The sequence below is a fragment of the Pelodiscus sinensis genome, chromosome 2, assembly GCF_052426305.1.
Source record: "Pelodiscus sinensis isolate ZL-2025 chromosome 2, ASM5242630v1, whole genome shotgun sequence".
NCBI lineage: Eukaryota > Metazoa > Chordata > Testudines > Trionychidae > Pelodiscus > Pelodiscus sinensis.
In genome coordinates this window covers 161,906,085-161,912,084 of record NC_143053.1, presented here as the reverse complement: position 1 = coordinate 161,912,084, position 6,000 = coordinate 161,906,085, and the positions used below count along the sequence as shown (strand labels likewise).

The following is a 6,000-nucleotide window of genomic DNA, read 5'->3' as shown; positions in this document are numbered from 1 at the left end:
ATCCCTTATTCCTACTTTCAAAGGAATCTTCCGGAAAAGGGCTTATTTTCCGCAAGATCCCGTCTAGACTGGCGCTTTTCTCCGGCAAAACCCCGAGCCGGAAAAAAGCAGCAGCCATGTTCATGCAAATGCCACGAGGGATATTTAAATCCCCCACAGAATTTGCAATTCCGAAGTGTCTCATTAGCATCCCTTTTACAGAAAAGGGTGCCAGTGTAGACACAGCCTTACTGATGATGCCCTCGATTGTGAAGGAGAAAGACACTCTCCACATTCTGCTCACATACCAGAGCCTGGGAAGTAGGCCACGCTAGTAGATTTTGTGTGCTGCAGCCCCACAGGGGGATGGTGGGGGGATGGAGGGGCTGAAGAGCCAACCCCGGGTATTGGATCCAGGCAAGCCAGGGGCCACATCCAGCCCCCAAACCTCCACGCCCGATTTAAGGCTTTTATTATTCTAGGGAAGATTTAGTAATAGAAACAGAGTCAGCAACTCAGAATAGGGTTTATTCTTTGTTGAGGGACTATGAAGTAGGGGACCACTGGCATTATGTCATGGAGGCAATTTTGGCAGCTGCTTTTGCCATTGGGAGGAAGTCTTGGATCAAGGATTTTGTCACTAGTGAGTAGGAAGCCTTGAATCACATTTTCTTATGCTCCTATCCCCAGCCTTGTGCAAATACAGGATAAGGTGTTTTCTGTGGTTCCTTGTCTTCCTGGGGTTTCTAGCATGTCTCCATAAAGCTCTTTACCATTCTGGTAGACATAGAAGCCACCCCCTTTCTAGATGCACGTGTTGAGTGCTCCCCTTACTGTTTGCGGAATACTTGAATCAAGAGTCAATAGTCAGCAATGAACAGCAATGAAATTCAAATGTGGATCCAAATTTCAATGCAGGGTTTTGATTTGTGCTTTCCTCTACATAAAATTACATTAGCAAAGGCTGGGATGAGATAGAGGGGATCACAAACTTGTGAAAATCTCCACCATCAAACTGAAGGAATATTTAGGATGATTTGCCTGTCTCTAGTAGAACTCACCTCTTCTTTGGATGCTACTAATTACTGCAAGAATTGACATATGCATAAAGCCCATAAAAATACTTTTGCAGAGTAATCAGAATGCTTTTGGAGTAAAACAGTTTTTTAAATGGCTCAATCTTCAAAAAATTTTCCCCATTAAAATCCCACGCACTCCTTTATAGAGGTTTCACCCCATATCTACTTCTACTTACATTCTGCTACAAGATATTATTTTTACATCCAGTATAATATTTCAAAAACAAGGAATGTTATTTCCAAAAAAATGTAGCTTATTTGCCCCATGACATTGCCTTCCTCTCTGGTGATGGAAACAAAACTTTTTTCTATGAAGGGCACAAATTAATGCCTAGTCCTAATCTCTCACTCATCCTTTCTGCAGGCATACTCACCTCCAATAAAAGGCGGTATAAGGCAGAATAAGGGAACCCCTTGTTAAAATAATGGCATTGCATCATTGTGCAAAGAGGGCAGGAGACTGGGTAATCTCTTAAGCATTAGTCTGCTCATTTGTGAAACCGGCTGTACAAACTCAATACGTAGGCCCCATAGAGTTTGGTTTTTACCCCATTTCTAAATACTAATACATTTTGTGTTTGTGCTGTTACATGTTGTAAGGGTAACTGCAGCTTTAACCCTCTTTTGTAGTCCACTCTAGGAATGGTCCTTACCTCTGAGCTTCTAGCCTTCACTTTTCACTGGGCAGGAACTCATCTTCTCTGGCGACCGAGGTTCATGGGTAGGCCCATGTTCTTCCAACATTTCAGCAGAATTGGGGACTCTATAAACAAAAAGTTTGTCTCTTTGTTGAAATAGAAAGAAGACTCTAAATCTATTCAAACTCAGCCCTTTAAACAAAAGGAAAAATGTCTTGATTGGTTTCCCTTTGTCCTGAAAATAGGTAAACTAGTCCACCCCGCTTCAGTTCTTTAGGAGGTCTAACTTCAAATCCAGAAGCAGGAATTTGCGTTATTTAACCCCTTGTGGTTCCAGGATCTCTCAAATACACGTCATATGCGTTGCTACAATTTATGAAGTCTGGCCCATCCTTAGTATAGTGGGGTATTCATGTTTTCATGGAATATCTGTTATATTTGGTACACAGATTTTTAGAAAGCAAAGTACCAGTATGAGTTTTACTTAGTGTTATTTCTTGCCCTATTACAATCTTTTCACAAGCATAATATCATATCACCTGAGGTGAGGTGGTTCACCATGATTACCGTGGCATATTGACCTCCTTTGTAGGTTCCAGAGTGACACAAGCAACACCATGAAAACTCCTTATCCTCCCTATACGAGCAAACTGGGGTTGGAGAGTCACCTTATCTCACTAGAGAGTCAGGAGTGGCAGGATAGGCTTTTCCCAACAGCTAGTCTGAGATTCTGATGTATGCACATGATTTCAGATACTAAGACCATAATCATGGGCATGTTGGCTACATCTAGACTGGCATGATTTTCCGCAAATGCTTTTAACGGAAAAAATTTTCCGCTAAAAGCATTTGCGGAAAAGAGCGTCTAGATTGGCATGGACGCTTTTGCGCAAAAGCACTTTTTGCAGAAAAGCATCCGTGCCAATCTAGACGCTATTTTCGCCATCGGGGTTTTTTTGTGCAAAACAGTTTTTAGCTGTCTACACTGGCCCTCTTGCACAAATACATTTGCGCAAAAGGGCTTTTTCCCGAATGGGAGCAGCATAGTATTTGCGGAAGAACACTGACAATCTTACATTAGATCGTCAGTGTTCTTGCGCAAATTAAAGTGGCCAGCGTAGACAGCAGTTGCTTTCGCGGAAAAACTTGCCCATCTAGACACAGCCGTTGTGTCTATGCTATAATACATTACTGGCCCACCTGCCTTTGTGGGGACAATTGTGAGGAGTAGTTAATGAATAATTGCACATTTGAAATGCTATAAAATTGCTAACCCTGCAGTCTTGCTATAATTGCCTTCAAAGGAATTAGGCATCAGAATATAAATGCTCTGTAAAGTTTAGGAAAGACCATAAAATGTAAATAGTCTTATAAACCCATCTTTAAACTTTCATATCTTTCATTTGTATTTGTTGTCTGCTCTGCATTTTCTCTTACAGATTATTGATGTTGTAAACAAAAGAGCTTAAGGGTGGACAACAATGCAAACAAAACATTAAAAAGGCCTGAGATGTATAATTGGCAAAGATCTTTTGCAGTATATATGAGGCACAAATGTTTCAAATCTGCATTCCTGATATAGTGATTCAAATTGATTGCTATCTTGTTGTTCTCATTGGTTGAACATAATTTATGGGACTCAGCAACACTGTTGTCAAGATGCACATTTCTGACATTCCTGGGAGCAGGCCACTGGTTTGAATTTTCCCAAATTGTGCTCAAGTCATTCCCATCTCAAGGATTCCTTGTGCAGTAGTGGACACATGCATACATCAGTAAATATACCATCATTGTTTGCACTAACTGGCACTGTTGTGGCAGTCTGAGCAGGAACCTAAGGGTACGTCTACACTACAGCGCTAGTTCGAACTAACTTAGTTCGAATTAGTTAATTCGAACTAAGCTAATTCGAACTAACGCGTCTAGAACTAAAAACTAGTTCGAACTAGCGTTTTGCTAGTTCGAACTAGCAAGTCCACATTGAGTGGACTCTGAACAGGGCTTAAGGATGGCCGGAAGCAGTGCCGGCAGGGCATAAAAGGAGGACTTAGAGCATGGAGATGCTGTCTCAGGCTAGCCGAGGGCTGCGCTTAAAGGGTCCCGACCCCCACCCCGGACACACAGTTCTAAGGGGTGCCCCGCTTGCAAAGAAGTTCTGGCTTGGAGTGCCCTGAGTGCCCACACTGGGCACATCACACCACTCGGCCATCAGCCCAGGTGCACTTGCCGCAGGCTGCCATCTGGGGAGAGGGAGTAATTGGGGGGCTGCAGGAGAACTTCCACCCCCAGAAGCCCGCAGAGCCAGCCCAGTCCTCCCCATCGGGGGCTCGTACCCCATTCCTCCCTCACCTCCTTCCACTTACCCTTCCTTAGCCCCCCTTCTTATTGATGTACAAAATAAAGATAACGTTTCTTCCAACATTGACTCTGTCTTTATTGAACAAAAACTGGGGGAGACTGGGAAAAGGAGGTGGGAGAGGGGAAGAGAAAGGCTGGGAGAGGGGAGGGCAACTAACATGATCAGGGGTTGGGAACAGGTCCCAGACGAAGAGAGGCTACAGAGACTGGGACTGTTCAGCTTAGAAAAGAGGAGACGGAGGGGGGACAGGATAGAGGTCTCTAAAAGCAGGGGTTGGGTGGAGAGGGTGCATTCAGAAAAGTTCTTCCTGAGTTCCCATAAAGAAGGACTAAAGGACACCAAAGGAAAGGAATGGGTATCAGGCTTGAAACTAGTAAGAGAAAGTTGTTGTTCTTGACAAAGCAAATAGTTAACCTGTGGAACTCCTTGCTGCAGGAGGCTGTGAAGGCTACAGCTAGAACAGAGTTTAAAGGGAAGTGAGATCAAGTCATGGAGGTTGGGTCCATGGAGAAGTCTTAGCCAGGGGGTAGGAATGGTGTCCCTGCCCAAAGTTTGTGGAAGGCTGGAGAGGGATGGCACGAGACAAATGGCTTGGTCACTGTATTCGGTCCATCCCCTCCAGGGTCCCTAGGGTTGGCCGCTGTCGGCAGACAGGCTACTGGGCTAGATGGACCTTTGGTCTGACCCAGGACGGCCATTGTAAGCTCAGGGCTCAGGGTCGGGGGTCTCAGTGGACCCCCTTGATTTTCATGCACACCTGGTCCTGGGTGGCCAGGCTGGCAGCTCTCCTGCCCTAGACGGCCACTTTCCTGTGCCTAGTGCGGAGATCGTGGACGAGGTCCACGATGTCCGCACTAGCCCAGGAAGGTGCCCGCCTCTTGCGGTCCAGGGCAAGCTCCCGGGAGCCGCCAGCCTGGTCCCGGCAAGAGGGGGTGGGCTGGGGGGCATCGGGTGGGTGGCTCTGTGCCGTGCCAGGTGCAGGGTCTGCTAGCTGGGTGCTGGCAGGCTTGCACCTGGCACGGGCACCGTAGCCAGCCCGTGCCCCTTTAAGGGGTCCGGGGCCGGGAGGGGGGCATAGAGTTTCCCTGGTGTTGGCCAGAGTGGCCACCAGGGAAACCTGGGGAGGGCTAGCCACCCACTAGTTCGAACTAAAGGGCTACACAGCCCTTAGTTCGAACTAGCTAGTTCGAACTAGGCGTTAGTCCTCGTAAAATGAGGTTTACCTAGTTCGAACTAAGCGCTCCGCTAGTTCGATTCAAATTCGAACTAGCGGAGCACTAGTGTAGCACCTATTAAAGTTAGTTCGAACTAACGTCCGTTAGTTCGAACTAACTTTGTAGTGTAGACATACCCTAAAAGACTAAATAGTTGGGGAGAATGGGCTATACCAGGGAGGGCCAAACTTGTTGACCCTACAAGCTGCATATGACAATCTTCAGACATGTGAGAGCTGGGGAGTGCATGCTGGTGCTCGGGGCATCTGCTCTGCAGGGTCAGGGAGTTTTGGGGCTTTAGCTCCTCTAGGCATGCTTGCTGGGGCATGAGACTTCAGTCCACTCCCAGTGAAGCCATGAGCCCCAGCAGGTGACTCCCAAGGGGTGAAAGCTCAAACCACCTACCAATCACTATAGGCAGAAGCTTCTAGCCCTACCACCCACCCTCAGGGCAGAAGCTCAAGGCACTTCCCAAGGTATAGAATGTCACATTACCACAAAGAATCTGATAGGCAGAAAATGAGGACAAATGTAGGACTCTGAAAACCACACTTTAACTGTAAAAGAGCCACAGGAAGCTCATGAGCTATTGTTTGGCCACCCCTGAGCTATACTCTCATGCTTAGCAGCAGTGCTTCCACATAAGCAATAAGGTATAGTGATAAGGGGAAAATACAGGGGAAAGAGAACTGTTATGAACATATATTATGGACAAACAGGGGGCTTATTTG

The 6,000-nt window shown here is 46.2% G+C and overlaps 1 long non-coding RNA gene across 1 annotated transcript in view; it reads right to left on the bottom strand.

The window, feature by feature from the left end:
- Positions 1–1,711: 1,711 nt before the first annotated feature.
- The window catches only part of LOC149525366 (uncharacterized), a 74,507-nt gene continuing 70,218 nt past the window's right edge, over positions 1,712–6,000 (bottom strand). Inside the window, exon 4 of the long non-coding RNA XR_016348637.1 lies at positions 1,712–1,821. This is a non-coding gene — a long non-coding RNA (uncharacterized LOC149525366). The remainder of the gene's footprint in view (positions 1,822–6,000) is intronic.